Source organism: Adiantum capillus-veneris, chromosome 26 (assembly GCF_014529385.1).
Source record: "Adiantum capillus-veneris isolate H3 chromosome 26, ASM1452938v2, whole genome shotgun sequence".
Classification (NCBI taxonomy): Eukaryota; Viridiplantae; Streptophyta; class Polypodiopsida; order Polypodiales; family Pteridaceae; genus Adiantum; species Adiantum capillus-veneris.
Genome location: NC_140956.1, coordinates 84,615,971 through 84,634,245, shown reverse-complemented (window position 1 = coordinate 84,634,245; position 18,275 = coordinate 84,615,971). Strand labels below are relative to the sequence as shown.

At 42.6% G+C, this 18,275-nt stretch overlaps 1 pseudogene; it reads left to right on the top strand.

The window, feature by feature from the left end:
- Positions 1–15,197: 15,197 nt before the first annotated feature.
- Positions 15,198–17,890, top strand: LOC147423759 (uncharacterized; annotated as a pseudogene).
- Positions 17,891–18,275: the final 385 nt, after the last annotated feature.

Below are 18,275 nucleotides of genomic sequence, written 5' to 3'. Positions count from 1 at the left end.
TTGAGAATGATCCCCATCACCTCAATGCTACTGTCACTTTCTTCACTCACTGTTGACTCCTCCTCTGAAGTGGTTGAAGAGTCACCACTAGAAAACTCATCCTCGGAGGTTTCTAGATCCATGTTGCGTTGTTGACCTATCTTCATGTCGTAAAGTATTGGCCTTCCTTTTGCATCCTTCATCTGGATTATGCCGGTGTCCCAGCCCTGCTTAGCTCTCATAGCCATAAGCCAAGGCCTCCCTAGAATCATAGGATAGCCCTTCCCTTTGTGTGGCATGACAAAGATGTCCACATCTACCTCGGTGTTGAAAGCCCTTATCCTAACTGCATTTATAACACCAACACATTGAACTTTTACATTATTTGTCATTTTGGCTCGGCATGGTGCCGGCCGACACACCTCTAAATCCAAACGGTGCATCATTTTTTCACTCATGACGCATATTTGTGCGCCACCATCGATGTAGATATTGGAGATGTGTTGCCCTTTGATGTAAGCATCCATCACTGGTAGTATGTCATCTAGATTCCTCCCAGAGATAGCCCCAGCTATCTTTGGCTTTGGTCTTCTCGTGCTAACCATCTTTGTCCATTGTCTCCTCACCCTAGGTGCTAGGTGGAGTAACTGGGGCCAGGTGACTTTTGGGCCCTGCACAGAAACATCTTGAACCAAATCATATGGTTTAGAACATTCACCCAAAGAGAAATCTACAATGTCAATTTTACGTCGTGACTTGGACGGCTTTTTGCTAGATTCTCTTTTAGTCTTCATCTTTTCTTCCTTTTGGGAAGATTCACCATGCCTACCACGTTTTACCCCTATGGCATCTACTCCTTTAACCTTGGTCTTACCTTTTGCTACTCCCTTGATATCCTCCTCCACTTTCTCCTTTCCTTTACCTTCAAGACTGATGACGCTTACTGTTTGATTGCCAACTGGTGGTGGAGGTAAGGGTGGAATGAGAGGTTGTGGTGGTGGTGGTGGTTGTGGTTGAATGGGTGGTTGTAGGATTTGCATGGGTGGTGCTTGTTGTGGTGCCCTCGGTGGTGGTGGTCTTGCTCTCGGTGGTGAAACCTGGTTTTGCCTGGCTCCTTTGTTGAAATTATGCCTCCTTGGGTGTGGACAGTAGTACATGCCATGACCATCCTCCCCACAATTGTAGCAGTGGTATTCTTGGTTTTGCCTTCGTTGTCCTCTTCCCTGCTCTTGGTTGCGATTGTGTGCATGCCCTTGTTGTATCAAATGGACTGAGAGATTCTCAAGTTGATTGGTGATTCGATTGAGCAGGTCTTGCTGATCTTCAATTGGTTCTTGTGGTTGAATCCTCTGGGTGGCTGTTGTAGGTGGTGCTAGAGGTGGTCGGGTCCTAACGGCTTCCTCTTCATCGATATTCCTGGCTTGTAGGTGCAACTTCTTGTCTTTAAGGCGGGCCACTTCAACTGCTAGCTCATACGTAGCAGAAAACCTTCCCTTCACCTTCTCTTTAAGAGTTGGCCATAACCCAGCCACAAACCGATCCTTCTTTAGGAAATCAGGTGCCCCCTCATCCTCTCTTAGCGATGCAACCCATCGCCCCCATAAATATACAAACTTTGACTCATATGATGCGTATTCCAGCATACTGCCCTGCTTCAACTCTGTCAACAATTGCCATAGCTTCTCTGATGTTGTGCCCTCTCCAAAACGCTTGACAAAGGCTGCTCTTAATAAGTCCCACTGTTCCTTGGTTGCTTGTGCCAAGGCATTGTACCATGATTTTGCCTCCACCTTCATTAGAAGTGGGAAGATGCGCAAGCGTGAAGCATCATCATCTCTCGCAGAGATGACACATGCTATTTCCAAGTTGTCTAGAAAGTCTGCAGCATCCTCACCCACCTTACCAGTAAAGGTTGGAAATGCTACACTTGCCATTGTGAGAGTGAGAAAATTAACTTGACTTAGATTTTTTAAATTTTTTTATTTTATAGAGATTCAATACCTGGGTGCTCGGTGGATGGAAAACATACTATACAAGGATGAAAATAACTACATCAAAAGACACTTCATGATTAATCATAGGGAGGATAAAGGGTAGAGAAGAGGTGTTTATCTCTTGCAGTCGTTCTCTACCAAACATGGTTGTAATGATCTGCTGATAAAACATCTTGCGGTCCAAGATTACTTTGATTGATTGAATTCGTTGTGGTGCATAAGTTTGGTTCCTTGCAAAAGGCTGATGCGCTAGGTCCATCACATAATAATTCGGAAAGGCTCTCCCCTTCGTGGTGGAAGGTTATAGTCGGAGGTGTAGAGCTCTTGGTAGTCAAGGTCAAATTTATAGTACCAGAGGACAAGGTTGTCTTCGTCTTCTAGCTCTAGGACTGTCCCTCTAGCAAGCTCTTGGAAAAGCTTGAACTCTCTCTCTCTCTTTGAGAAACTTCACTTTCCTGCAAGATAGAGTGCCGTCTAGTGTATACACACGTGTGATGAGGTAGGTGGTGAGTCTTACCACTTGTATTAATCCAAGTTGGATGGATACATAGCAAGCTGTAAAGTTGTCATCATAGCCTTGATTCACAAGCAACACCCTATGAAGGTGGAGGGTCTTGTCTTTCCGCCAAGCAAAGCCTGTGTCAAAGACCTTGTCGATGACAAGCTCCGGCACTTCATTCGGTAGACGACGTAGAATCCATGCTGCTGTTTCTAGTTCCTGGCTCATGAGATGAGAGTGAGGTATAGAAAGACTTTGGAGGATTTACCCTTTTGTTTTGGAGACGGGGTGATTGTCGACGCTGGAAAACCCTTGAATCTTTTGGTGCAAGGGAGAGGGAGGGACCACGCGTTCGTAGTAGCTTCTTCAAGTTGTGAAGGCTTGATGTGGATGTAGGTGGAATAGGTGGAAAAGATGGGGACATAGATGTACAGAAGCCTGGTGCTACTTGAAAGCCTACTGATGTGAGAACGCCTGTGCGGATGTCGAGGGAGAAAATGATGGCCTTTTCTTCACTTTGGGTTGCACTCATGTCGAAGGTGCGGTTTTTGGCTACAATGTGAGCATGATGCAGCTTGTGCCTTGCTTTTACACTTGCGGGGATGATGAGAAATGTAAACAATTTGAGTAGGGAAAGAGGGTCTTACCACTTCTTCTATGCTAACAATACAACACCCTGGCAAGAGTGTCCTGATGACTTGAGCCAAACCTTCTTGAAGCTCCTCCTCTTCAGTGGTCCAATTAGAGAATTCAAAAAGCCACTCGTCCATGAAGAGAAGTAAACATGTCAACCTTGTAAACTGAAGGTTTCAAGAGCCTTCCTCAGTGGGGACACCAAATGAGAGGCGGAAGTGAAAAATAGACCCGGTGGCCTCTACACCAAGACTATGCACAATGGCCTCATCATGGGGGATACACAATAGGGGCACCACCTAGCAAGATATGCGGCTAGGACACATACATATACACAATGAAGCATGCCATGGAAAACAATTTCAAGATCCACGTCCAAATGTGGAATGGGGTGGTCGGAGAATAAGGTGAGAGGAGTGGTGAATGAGTGAGAATGGGCTTGCTACTCGTGCATGTTAGTAAGGAAGATAATGAGGTAGGGGAAACTTGCGAGTATGCTCACTTATCATACAAGAGGTGGCGAATCCGCACACCTCAAGATGGAAGTAGCAAGATGATAGGAATATGAGAGGAAGAGAGAGAGTGTGTGTGTATGGTGGCGAATCCGCACACCTTTACATAAGTAGAAAAAAAAAAAGGCAAGGAACAAGCATATACCATACTCACAATGAGATGTATCCAAAGCGACGCAAAGTATGGCACCAAGATGGAGTGTGTTGATTTCTTGCAAAAGATGAATACAATAGGTAGCGTATGGCAGGAAAATGAGAAGGGGACAAGATGGTAGGAGGCATAATGGAGAGATGGGAGTTGATGGCGAGGAATATCATGAGTGTGTCCACCCTTCTTCTTCTTGAAATTGTGCCTTCAACCCTTAATTACAAGTGGTGTGGAGGTGTGGTGCTCATCTTTTGTGCATGGTGATGGTTATGATGATGGTGTTGTGATTATGTGATTAGGGTTCATGCTACAAGCATGTAGCACAAGAGTGTGTATGGATAGGTGTGTGTGTGTGTGTGTGTGTGTTTTTTGTTTTTTGTTGAGCTCTCATGGCCTCCTTATATAGGGAAGGAGGCGAGGATTTAGCAATATTTCTATTTGAGGTGAGTGTCCCACTTTGGTAACTAGAAAAATGGGGTGCATGTGATTGTGGCTCCCATCTTGTCTCCTCATTATTTAAAATACCAGATTCAATAGAGAGAGAAGATGAGAGAATGTGGGTAGGATGTAGAGGATAGGAGATATTTACAATAGTCTAGCTTTGGCTAGACATAAGCTTATTAGGGAGAAAAGAGAGAGGTAAGAAATTTACAAGAGAGGTTGTCGAAGGTGGATAGTTGTTGATGAGGATGGATCCTCCAAAAATGGTGATAGAATCACTCTAGACTTGCCAAGACCTCATTAAAAGAGCCTTGTCTCTTGTAATCATACTTGAAGACTTGTAGAACCATAGCCATTCTAGAGGGAAGAAAATTGGGGATGGCCTGTGTCACCATTACACGAGAAAACTGGGGTCCACTACAAAAAATCATATCTTCGTGTTCCTAACTCCAAAAATTCTGAAAAAAAATTGAGCTAAAAGTTGAGATCACGAGCTACATCTTTCATGTTGAACGCTCCTTCAAATTCGGGGTTCTTCTCTACTTAAAAAATTCAGTCAAATAATGTATTATTTGTGGCTACAAAGGTCTTTTGGTGGTCCCCTTTGAGTGGACTTCTCTCTTGCCTTCAAGTGTGAGCTCCTTCATGTGTATGAAAACATGACCTAGAGTTTTGAAAAGATTGGCAATCATCTAGATGGAGGTATTATTGAAATTTGAAAGTGGGGTTGAGGTTTGAAAATGAAAACTAGTGAATAAAATATTTGGTAGGGTGGAATAATATAACATACATGAAAAATATATTAGAAAATACTAAAATATATAATGTAATTTAGAATGTACATATTTAATATTTAAGGTCAAAAGAGAGATCAACAAAGAAAGCTTACTTATTTATGCTACATAGTGATTGATTAGCATAAGTTTTATTTATTTAATAAAGGCTAAAACGTTTGTGAAAAAGGAAGAAAAAATCAAAAGTAACTTATATAATAGGAAATATTTTGGTAAAATGGCAAAAATATATGGGGGGTTACCATGCATGGAAAAGCTTGCCTCATAGGCATTGCAACATTTTTCATGTCTCTGAGTGGAGTAGAGAACTCGGGTCATGGATGATTTGTCATGGTCAAGGCTCACTCAAATCTCTCAAGGTAGTCTCTAACAAGCCCACTTTGGCTTTGTGCAACTTATCCCTTTTTGCCCCTGATCAGGTCTCTCAAAAGTCAGGAATTTGTGATTTTTTGGTCTTTGAAAATTAGTTTTGGGTATCCTAAAAGTTTGGATTTAGGAAACCTAGAAAAATCCAGGTCTAAAACCAAAACTTGCCCGCAAGCTTTCTTCCTGGCTATACCTAACTCAATTTGGAGTTTTCTATCAAAAGTTAGAGCACTTTTAGTGAATTGCACTTGAAACAGAACTCAAAACAATCTCAGGACTAGAACACAGAAACTTTGGCTTGTATCTTGGTCTCCATAAGATATTTTTAGCTCAAACTTGAGATTTGGAATGTTCTCAAGTATGTCTACAAGATCATGAAGTTAGATACCCCCACAATGCTCGAGGTACATGGATCACGATCCATGTTCCTCTCAAAAAAAAAAATCTCTAAATTTTTCCAAATTTTCATTGTGTGTATAGAAGGTCATATGCAGGCTATATACCAATTTTCAGCAAATTCTGATGTTGAGGTACATGGACGTGAGTACTAGGCGATGTGACGGGCTGGGAGATCTCTTGTCATGGGATTGAATATGGAGGAGTCTACTTCGAAGAAGCCTGTCATGAACGCCTCTTTGAAGGTCTGCATGTAATGAGAGGGCAGGAACGTGTCTCTTGCATATAATCCCATGATGACATTCCTGCTTGGGATTTCGGTCTCCATATTCCAGCAAATGCCTCGCGTGCCTTCGACAAAGATTTGAGGGATGCTATGCTGCTTCTATATCATTGAATGTTGTAATGCAGGTGATGAGCATCTTGGCAATCTTTATAAGCATCTGACAGGCAAGATTCGGGATCTCCTTCATCATGTTGATCACTCATTTAAGAGTTTGAACCATATACTGCTCAGACGATGGGTTGTTATTGAGTGGCTTTGATCGGGTAGTTTAGCACTGCCGACCTTTTGCTTTGCCAAGTGTAAAAGCTATCTCAGGATCGTCGTCTATTGATGGGATAGTAAGTTGGGACGATCCTGAGATGCTAAGGAGTGTTCCTGTAATAGGTTTCATCTGTTGGCCTTTGATCAAACCATTTCTTTTGCCAGAGGGGTTGATTATCAATGATTGTCTGAATCTGGAGTGTCGTGATAGGAACCTCCCTGTAATCCCCTCTGTTGTTTGGTTCAAGATTTGGTAGCATTTTTTGCTGCCATAGCCTAGCCTCTTGCCGCATCAATGGCAAGGCGATCATCTCATGCCCGAGATTCTTTACCACCTCATCTGGAGTAATCATGAGGAGGGCAGCCGATTCCAACACTTTTAGTTCATACTGCATATAAGCTTTGTGCGAGGGATCCTTTACTTCTGAGAGCTAGCACTGAATTTCTTCTTTGGCCGACTCCGAAGTGGATGTCGTGGCTAGATCTTCAGATTCCTGCGTTCCTTTTCTCGTGCTGGTAGTGGGCACCTCTGTTTGATGAGCCTCGAACATGGACGATTCAAATCCTCCTTCTTGCTCAAATTCTATTGGGGCCTGCTGATGCTTTGTCTGATTGGCCCTCAGAGTCTCTAAGTCCCATCTTGCCTCAGCCAACTGCTTCCTTAATTCTTCAATTTCTTCGTCCTTTGCTCGTTGTAGGGCCCTATGTCCTGCTGTCATGAACTGTCTATCATATTTTTCTTGAGCCAGGGCTTCTTTCAAATCTTTAATCTATTGATTCAATGAGGCAGATCTTGCAGTCGTCGTTGAGGAGGAGGGGGTCTCTTGTATGGCAAGGAGCTGAGTCAGAGATCTTCTAACTATAGCATACGAGCCTTGCAGCTTCTCATTTTGTTCTCTTTCGTTGGTTAGCTCCTCCTTGAGACGTTGCTACTTGACTTGCAGTGTGGAGTTTGCATTGTTATACTTTTGCGCCTCTTTGTAATAGTAGGCTGCATTTTCTTGTTCCCTTTGCAACTCCGATTGTGCCTGGAGTTGTGCCTTCTCTAATGCCTCTATTCTTTGCTTTAGGTGCAAGGAATCTATTGCCGTCTAAGATGCTTCTTTCTTTGTACCTTCCAACTCTAGATCGCGTAGATTGTAAAGAGCCCTTTGACATTGAAATTGTAGCTTGATCTGCTATCTGCTTTTAGTTGCGACAGCCTTTTCTCTGCTCCTTGTTCTAGCAAGTCCTCAACTTTTTCTTTCCCTTTTTCCGCAGTCTCTGGAGGTGCCCCAGTGTCCTTAGGAGAACCAAACTCCTGACCTTGCTGGTCCTGTGTTTCTTGTTGGTCCTCCCCTTGCGAGGAGTTACTTCCTCTTTTTTGCTTCAATTAGATTCATCAAATGATTTGAGATCATTGATACGTGGCTTCTTTGATTCTTCTTTTTCCATATTTCTCTTGAGTTCATTATGGATTCGTTGCCGCATGGTGCTGGCAATATCACGTTTTTCTTTAGCTTCATGCCTCTTCTGCTGCTTAATCCTTTCTAAAGCAGTTGTTTGCTTGCGTAGCAGTGGAATGTTTTCTGCTTCTTCCTCCTCTTTCTCGTCATCAACTTCGGTTCCTTGGGTTTGTTTCTCATCATGCTTTTGTTGGTGAAGCCTTTCCCTCAATGCATGAGCTTCTTCCATTGTCCTCCTGGCATGAGTAATGGGAATAGCCTCTACCACGTGCATAGCTTTCTTTCTCAATCATGTATATCCAAGAGTGTATTGGTTGTCATGCTCCTCCTTCGAAGACTGGTACTCCGAAGGACTGTCTCTCTGTTGGGATCCCGCTTCCTGGATACTCCATGCATCTAACTCTGTCTTTTTGCTGTCAAAATCTTTTAAAGGTGCACTTTGCCTTGTCTGCTTAACTTCTGGTTTTGGCCTGGTGGATGGTCTTGCCACAGGTCTTACTGTTTTTTTAGATCTGTGGATTAGATCTATCTACACTTTGGCTAGTGGTAGATCATCGATCATCGCCAGTGCCTGATAGGCAATACGCACCAGCATTGGTCCCCCATTCATGTAAGCTTTCCTTCTTTGGCTCCCGTTTAGGTTTGCTTCGACAATATTGTCAAGAAGATAATTGTCGAAGTCGCAACTGACCACTCTTCCCTCTGCCAAGCCTATTGCCATTACCACGGCCATGTGCAACAATGTCTTATATATCTCGGCGGCTTTTCCACTTTGAAGTGTTGCGGTATTAGGCACAATGGCAGTTCCGTTTTTGAGTATATCAAATCTTGATACGTCAGCTTGTGGCCTTGTTGCTTCAGGAAGGCTTTATCATTATCTATTGCCTTTGTCTTTGCAGGAGATTGTGCGTCCATTGCGGCGGGTGGAGGGCTTCATTGATAATTTTTGTTGTGATCTTTACCTTGACTACTGTCCCATCCTTGTCGATCAGAGTTGCTTCCCCATTGTACTGAATTGAACTTATGAGCTCGTGAGCTCGTCTAAAGTCCGTTCCCCAAGGAGGCAATTGTAAGAATCTGTCTAATTGTAGGCATCTGCACCCTGCTTGCACTTCTGGCTTTTGGTGCAATGTCCACATTTCTGTGGAAAGATTGCGGCCTTTACTATTTCTCCATCTGCTGCTTGAAACCTTCCTATGAAGATGTTATCCTGAATTGCTTCAAGTACCTGTTCGGTGATGTGAGCTTTCTCATTTGAGGAGATATCGGTTATCTCATAGGGTGCATCATTCCACTCCCTTTGTGATTTCCTTTGAGACATCCTGCGGTCAATTTTAGCATTGAAAATAGGTTTTAGCCATTGATCAGAACTGTTGGAAAGTGTAAACTTGACGATAAAATGAAAATTGAGCATAATTTTGTCAAAACTACCCCAAATTTGACCAAATTTCACCAGTGCATCTAGGATCACTATAGGCACAAGGATGTAATGTAATAGATGAATTTTGGCAAAAAGGAACATGGATCGTGATCCATGTTGGGAAGAACTTTGAAATTCCAACTAGGGGAAATTGTTCATGGGTATATGGGGTGCTACTGTGCAATTTTCTCTAGATTAAGGGTTTGAGGTACATGGATCGCGCTCCATGTTGGGCAACATTTTGGAAATTTGATGATGCCATCTGGTAGGGTTCATCTACGTGATGCCTTGGTCCAAAAAATTTAGGATTTGGATCAATGGTTTAACACTTGGGCTAAATTTTGAAAATCTTTTGCAGACTTAGAGATTTTTGGTATTTTGAAGTGGATTTTGGGATTCAAATGGCTTGAAACTCCATGGCTTGGCTTTTTTTAGTATACTAGGTCAGATGGCTTGGTTTTTCCTTTGATTGGGCAAAAAGGTACATGGATTGCAATCCATGTTGGACAGAATTTTGATACAGTTCTTTTGCACATATGTTTCTATAGGTTTTCCTAGTACACTAGTGAAATATTTTCAAGTTTGGACATGTTTTTCCTTAGTTTGCCCCATTTCCTAGTTTATGGCCATGTTTTTTCTATTTTGACCATATTTGTTTCTTGCAAACATTGTTGGACACATGTTTGCCTGAGATCTATCATTGTCTTGATTCCTGATTATTTAGGTCTGTAGTTATAGATTTGCCTGGCTCCCTGTCAAATTCCATCAAAAATTGAATCCATTTGAGGAGACAAATTGATTCCTACAATTTTCACCATTTTGCAAGTAATCCTTTGCTTAGTTTTGATCCTACCACCATCCTTAATTTACATTTGCTTCTTGATAGGCTCCGAGGAGAGTGTGAAGTCTCCCAATTGGCTTTAGTAGCAATTTGAAAACTTGTCAAGAACTCTGTCTTTAGCCCTTCTTCATAAGTCTTGCTGGCATCCCAGCATTTGACCTCTCATGAGTTTTTTTATGGGATCCCACCTTTTTTTCCTTTTGAAAATGACCAAACAACCATTTGATTGAAGGTAGAAAACAAGGAAGATTTGATGATCTTAAGAGCACTTTTTGTGATCATTTTTGTAACACCATTACTATTTTTGCATTGCCCAGCTAGTGAGCCACTTCTGCCCTGATTTTGGCAAAATGGAACATGGACTGCGATCCATGTTGGGATGCATTTTGAAAATCCACTTATAGGAGTTTGTTCCTGGCCCTGTTGTTCCTGGCCATCTACGGTTGCTCCTGTAGAAATTTCTATGATTTTAGGGTTTGAGGAACATGGATCGCGATCCATGTTCCACCACCTTTTGCTGCTGTTTTTGTCCTGCCTGATTCTATCAGCTATTTGGAGTCTACTGGTGAAATACTTTTGGTTTTTGATGGGTTTTGGACTTCCCCATTGGCCCTGTTAGTTTGCCAATTTTGTGACTTTGTACTGCTCTAATCTGTTGTTTTGACAATGTTGATGCACTATGGGGCATACACACATGCTCTTGCAAGGTTAATGATCATATTTGTCAAATCTGGTATAGTAAGATCCACTGAGGTGGTCGCAGCGGGCAGAACAAATCCAAAAACTCTATACTTCTGTGTCTCTCTCTCTCTCTCTCTCTCTCTCTCTCTCTCTCTCTCTCTCTCTCTCTCTCTCTCTCTCTCTCTCTCTCTCTCTCTCTCTCTCTGTGTGTGTGTGTGTGTGTGTGTGTGTGTGTGTGTGTGTGTGTGTGTGTGTGTGTGTGTGTGTGTGTGTGTCTTTGTGTGTGTGTCTGTGTGTGTGTGTTGACAAGCGAGCGTCAACGACATGCATTATGCTTCCATTGGTGTGTACACATATGTGTATGCATATATTTTTTGTATTTACGGGCTCCACAGTGGGTTCCAAGTTGTACATTGATGATTAGATGAGCCTAGATACCTGCAGCATGTTATACATTTTTTGGCCGGCCGCCCATTTTTAAAAGCCCTTGTATATAAGTCAATTCACAAGATGTGAAAGGGCATTCTTAGAGAAGAGAGTGTGAGGGAGTGTGGAGAAGAAGAATAGGAGTGGATATGGAGCTTGGATCTTCCACATCATATGTAGTAGTCATTGGGATTAATGGAAGCTAAGTTCTCTCTACTTTCTCTTGTCTTTCAAGCTTATGTGTGTTAATGGTGTATGATTAGTGTTAATCTTCTCTTCTCTCTCAAGTTTTCCCTCTTGTTTGAGCATTCTTGCTTCACATGTGTGCTAGATTAGAGTGTGTGTGTACGTGGGTTGCATACATTTCTCTCATAAGGCTTCTTTGTGTATGCTTAATGTGTGATTAGAGTATGTGTGCTTGAGATTAGAGCAAAGGGATACACCATTGTCTGCATGATTAGAGAGTTAGAGTGTAGATTGAGAGTGTATGTGCGTAGATCTTGCTTCATCGGCTTTCCCTCTTCTCCTCTCTTGCTTTACCCGTCTTCCTAGAGTCCTCATTCCATCACATTAGGTGCATCCATGCCTCCATGCACTAGCCGGGTTCCGATCCACTGGATTGACATTATGTCGGTGGGTTGTGCGTTGTGCTATGACCACCAACATTGGCGCCGTTGCCGGGGATCGAGCGCCTAAGCTAGAGGATCACCCGTGTGATGGTTTGAGTTTCTAATTTTCATTAAGATTAGGTATTGCTTATGGTGAATGGTTGATTTGTGATGAGATTTTGTTACAAAAGTTGTGTGTAATTTTCATGTTTTCTCTTCATTTTCACTAATTGATCACTAATTTACTACTAATCCGCTAACAATTGGAGTGTTTTACATGTTTATGTGCCTAATTAGAGGCTTGTGTATCACTCTTGCGGGTTGAAATTTCATCAATTTTGCATGATTTAAGTGATTAGAAAGTGTGTAATTATGTGTGATTTATGTTAATTTTGATGTCTAATTACTCACTAATATTATGTGTTTTTGGTGCTACACTTGAATGAATCTCTAATTGGATGTTTTGCCTTCATGATTATGTGTTTGATTTGAAAAAAAATGATGCTACACATGATGCTTTGTGATTGGTGCTTGTAGGTGGAGATGCGGTGAAGCGGTACCTACACACACACACGTGTGTAATCGTCAATTGGAGTGGAGAAATCGACGCGATTCTTGTTGTAATGTGAGTGCATTAACCCACTTTAAAATATAAAATTAAAATGCAGGTTTGAGAATTGATTAGGTGCACTTAATCGGTGCAAATCTATGTGCACTAGTGTATACCAACGTGAGGGCAACTATGTACAAATTGATGCTTGTTTTTTGGCAATTTTGATGCTAATGTGTTTGATGCAAAACCATTGATTGATTATGGTCATTATGTTGATATGGTTTATGGTTTTCGATTGCCAATTTTGCACCGAACTGCTGTCCAAATTTTGGTAGAATTGTGTGATTAATTGGTGCATTTTAGGCTTAATTGTGCTTGTGTATACACACATAATTAAACTACTTTCAAGTGGCAAATTGGAGTGTTTATGATTGTATTGTGATGTTGGATTAGTGGTAAACAAGTGTATGCGTAAAAATTTTCTAATTGAACTACCAATTGCGCTAATTTTTGGGCCAAAAATGGACAAAAAAGAGGTTAAAACGGGTCTTGGTTTGATTGACAATTGATGTGTTAAACACACACACACACACACACACACACACACAAACATACATACGTACACGTACACAAACATATACACACACACGTACACAAACATACACCCCTCTTCAATTTTCTTTCTTTCGCTCTCTCGGATTCACAAACACACACGTCAAAAAAGAAAAATCAAAAAATCAAAAAATCAAAAAAAAAAACGTACACACAAAACCCACCCCCCTTTAGATATTCCTTGATTTTCTCTTTGTTTCTTTCACTCTCACACACCACACACATACACACAAAAGACCCCCCACTTAAATATTCATTTACTTTCTCTCTTTGTCTCTTTCCCTTAATCACTCCTTCATTTTCTCATTTTGTCTCTTTGCCCTCTTTCACTCACCCACACAAAAGATCTCCATTAAACACTCCCTTGATTTTCTCTTTTTGTCTCTTTCTCTCACTCGAATTTACACACACACACACACACACACGCCCAAAAAACAAAAACAAAACAAAACAAAATTTTAAAAAATGATTTTTTTTTCTTTCTTTCTTTGCTTCTCACACATATTCCACACGCATCACACGCCCCACATACTCGACGCTCGCGCGCATGTATACACGATTAGACACATTTAGAGCAGATACGTCCGAGAGTTAGGTTTTGCCAGATTTTGCCAGATTTGAGTCCGATTGTACGCGTAAACCTCAATATAGTGCAGATTTTGATTTTAATCTATGTTCGACGAGTTGACGAGGTTTAGAGGCCTATCACATGCCGAGAGCACACATATGATGGCCATGACCACTTCGTGCTGTCAGTACACATTGCTCACACTTGTAGGCGAGCACAGAGGCCGGCCCTTTTACACGGACACATATGGACATTTCTTTGTGCAATGCCACGCCTCCTTTGGCCCCACACAGACCCTCCGGGTAGTGTGAGTTCTTCCCGACGACACGCGGGATGGCACATTTAGAGATGACTATCGCGCCACGTCTGTGGTCGACCATTTGATTGGGCTAGAGGAGATAGAGCTAGTACACGTAGATGATTGCCTTGAGGCCTTCGACCATCCCGTGCAGGTTACATTACAGCGGGTAGGTCCTCGAGTGATCCATATAGATAGTGCTCAGTGCATATATCGATTAGAGTGTCGCACTTCTAGTAGACGCCTATCCATAGATGTTGTGACACTAGTTGGCGAGCCTAAAGACAGATGCTACATGAGCACCACAGGCACTGAGCTTTACTTTTTGACTTGTGGATTGCCGTACGATCCTCGACCGACCAAGCGCCCTACTTCAAGTAGGAGTGCCTCACCTCCTTTAGACACAGTGCCATCACCTACATCACTCAAGAAAACACCGCCAGGATTCTCCTCACCTAGACTTGATTTGTCGCCAAGCGTTTTGAGCTATCATGAGTCTAGAGCGATGTACACGGCGATTGCTACCACTTTGCATACCACTCAAAGTGAGCCACAGATAGAGACCCAGAGCCTTCTAGACACGTACTTTAGAGAGTCTCAACCTCGACACCTTGCACCATCTAGAGACCCATGCCAGCCTTTGATGACACAGATTAGAGAGCATACGAGAGAGTCTATGATGACCACATCACCCCAGTTGAGAGCACTAGAGGTAGGGCTCGGTAGATCACCCATTGTAGATATGAGTGCCCCTAGACCACTGAGCCCCACCCTTCAGACACTGTCCGAGACCAGAGAGACTAGGGATAGCATGAGAGATATAGACGGTCAGCATCTTGCATAGAGTAGGCCGATCTCCACGAGGGGTTGCATATTATGTTGACACTTATGATCACCCCTTTGTGAGGCTAGCCACCCCGCAGTGCATGATGTCTACACTTAGGCAGATTCTGAGAGCCTACCCACAGGCAGATAGAGCAGTTTTTATTGATGAGCTCAGAGAGCAGTATCTCTTGATTGAGACCCTTGATTTTGATGACATTGAGAGAGCACACCCAGATGATAGCCTAGACACACAGATACATCCTAGGCTAGTGGAGCTTCAGAGAGTTGAGCAGACCGTGACCTATCTAGATGAGCTTGGTCGTAGGTACAGACGCCTGACGAGTGGTGGATCCAGAGATCCTTCAGCCCGCCTTCTTGCATATTTGATAGGAGATCCACGTGAGCGAGTTTATAGGGATGTAGATCATGCAGTATATGTTTTGATTATAGGTCTACCCTACTCCCCTCAACTTAGACATGATGATTTATGTTTTACCACGACGACCACGCTAGCTCCACAGCTACTGAGAGCTTTGAGTCCTCGAGAGACACCACTAGAGAGATCACCTCCTAGGCTTCTTTTGTCACGTCGTATTCTACCACCTTGGGAGATGCCAGATGAGGATGATAGTGTGCCACGAGAGATAGCACTAGCACCTAGCCTGCCACCACAGGTAGAGCCCCTGAGACTAGAGCCCAGTCAGAGTATTGTTAGGGAGCCTACACCACCTACCACACTTATCCACGAGACTTCCACCACACAACGAGAGATCTCACAGAGTCATAGAATGAGTGACTCCGAGGGCTTTGTTATAGATGAGACCACTCCACAGATTCTACCTGCCCTTGAGCATCCTTGTTTAGATCTGCCGACCTCACAGAGGCCCTTAGAGATAGCTGTCGAGCTAGAGCCATCTACGAGAGTAGATCCCCCTATGAGAGAAGATGCAGAGCCGACAGCATCGCTATCCCACTCTTTTAGCTTGCATAGCGGTTTCATAGCCAGTGAGTCACAGAGAGAGCAGCCACCACATATAGATGTTGCCCTAGTGCCATCTACGAGTGTCGATTCACGACAGATCACCCGATTGAGCGGAGACCAGCCACGAGCCGTACTTTTCTAGATCAGGTTCCTAGAGACCACATTACTGACACCACAAAGATAGATGTTACACCACAGATATATGGACGTACACGGACTAGAGTGACCTCTACTGACACCCTATGTAGGGATACAATAGCGCCTGCTAGACTTGTTCGGAGACCACATACACAGGCATCTCAGCCATGTGTAGAGCCTTCTCTAGGCAGAGGCTCTGCTACGATGAGTAGTGCCACTGAGGAGCGACACATGATAGATCAGGCACATAGCTCTCCACGTAGAGCTTCCACGACAACCCAACAGGTATTTGTTCCCCGTGACGAGATACATGCTAGATTTTTACCTTGTGATGACACGATCATATTTCTAAAGAGCCATATGACCGACGACGGACTTTCACATGGTTGGCTCACATCTAGACGATCACTTGAGGCACATGATTACTTTGAGGGACAAAGACATGTTTGGGTACCTAGGCCATGAGCGGTAGCACACCCGACGCATACAGGATCATACCCTAGAGCGAGACCTCCATGAGCCAAATGTCGAGAGATGAGACTACCCCTAGAGAGGTCGGTACCTTCACAGCAGATAGTATGTCCTAGAGCTAGATGCACACGTGGACACGCTAAGAGAGCTCAAACTCGCATCCCTATGAGAGCGCGAGCATTGCAGATTTGGCTACCGAAGAGCCTTCCACAGACTATTCGAGTAGAGGCTGATGCCCACCCTACAACCATTCCTTGTGCTGTTGAGCAGACTTTACGTATGGAGCTAGGTGTTAGCCAGCCCTTGACTATTAGAGATCGAGCTAAGAGATTGCAGATCATGCTTCATGGTGAGAGATCTCTCTTGACTCCTAGTTGCACGAGATTTGAGATTTGTACACATTGATATGTGCACTAGATTTATGTGCATATACCATAGGCACTTTTTTCCCTTTTGGGTTTTTTCCCTCTGGATATCCACGTTTTAGACCCTAGCTTAGATGTTTTATTTTATTATTCTGTTACTTTTGTTATTTTATCTTTCTGCTGACATACCTCTTGGAGGTACAGTGCTTTTGTTGATGTTTTGATGCAGCACGTAGACAGACATTAGCTTGCCCATGGAGATTAGACGACCATGTAGACATGATGTATCTCCAGACACGAGGAGCTTCCATGACATCGACCTCTTCATCGAGCCCATGCACAGGTATACTCCTTCCTATGCTATACGGTTTTGTACATTTATATTTGTTGATTGTGGCTTCTTCTTGGTTTGATTAAGTGCATTCAATTATGTTTTGTTATCTGCCATTAAAGATGTATAAACTTTTCCTTTCTTTAGTTAATTGACTTAGAGTTTAGTTTTATTGATGAGCCTTGAGGTTAGGAGGCCGTGACTTTAGGTTAACTCATTTACTTGACTACTAGTCCTAGTTGGTAAAATTATTTGAGTGTTTGAAACCTTAGGAGTGTTTTAAGCATAGAGAGGCTTTCTCACCCAAACAACAAAGAAAACTAGTGAAAATACAAAGGAAATGGAAGAAAAATAAAAGTGCCACAAGTGTTAAAGCTTAAGTTGGAAGAGAAATCCTGGCTTCATTTGGTACTTCACGCACATGTATCGCCTATGGTACTAGAGCCCTAGAGGTTCCCAGTGTGGGTGCTTTTTTTTGAGAAGCAAAAAGCCCCGAGTATACAAATAAGCACACACGTCAAATGATTTTGCAAAATGTGAAAAATAACAAATGAAAAGCAAGAAAAATGAAATGAGAAAGACTTCCATTGAGCTTCAAGTAAAAAAAATTCAAGCTTTTGTTTCCAGTTGTGAGAGTTAGTTAGCTAATCTATGACATACATAATTAGGGAATCTTGCATTGGGATAAATTTACTAACTTAGCTAGTACTAGAGTAAATTTTTTAACCCTTAGTCGTAGCTAACTAATTGATAGACTCATTCATAAGCCCAAAACTCTTGATTAATTAATTTCAGCAAGTGCAATTTATTTTTCCTTAATGGCAGTGTAACATTTCATAATTCTTTGCATTTCCTCATTACTACATGTGCTTTGCCTTTTCCTTATGCCTTATCACCATATATTTGAGCTTGCTATCTCATCCACCTTTTTCTTTTTGCAGGCACATTCTCTCTCAAGCATCTACCACGACATGGCTTTGTCAGGGACGACAAAGCTTTGGAAGGGGAGAGTGTTGACGGGCAAGCGTCAACGACATGCATTATGCTTCCATTGGTGTGTACACATATGTGTATGCATATAACATGCTGCAGGTATCTACGGGCTCCACAGTGGGTTCCAAGTTGTACATTGATGATTAGATGAGCCTAGATACCTGCAGCATGTTATACATTTTTTGGCCGGCCGCCCATTTTTAAAAGTTCTTGTATATAATTCAATTCACAAGATGTGAAAGGGCATTCTTAGAGAAGAGAGTGTGAGGGAGTGTGGAGAAGAAGAAGAGGAGTGGCTATGGAGCTTGGATCTTCCACATCATATGTAGTAGTCATTGGGATTAATGGAAGCTAAGTTCTCTCTACTTTCTCTTGTCTTTCAAGCTTATGTGTGTTAATGGTGTATGAT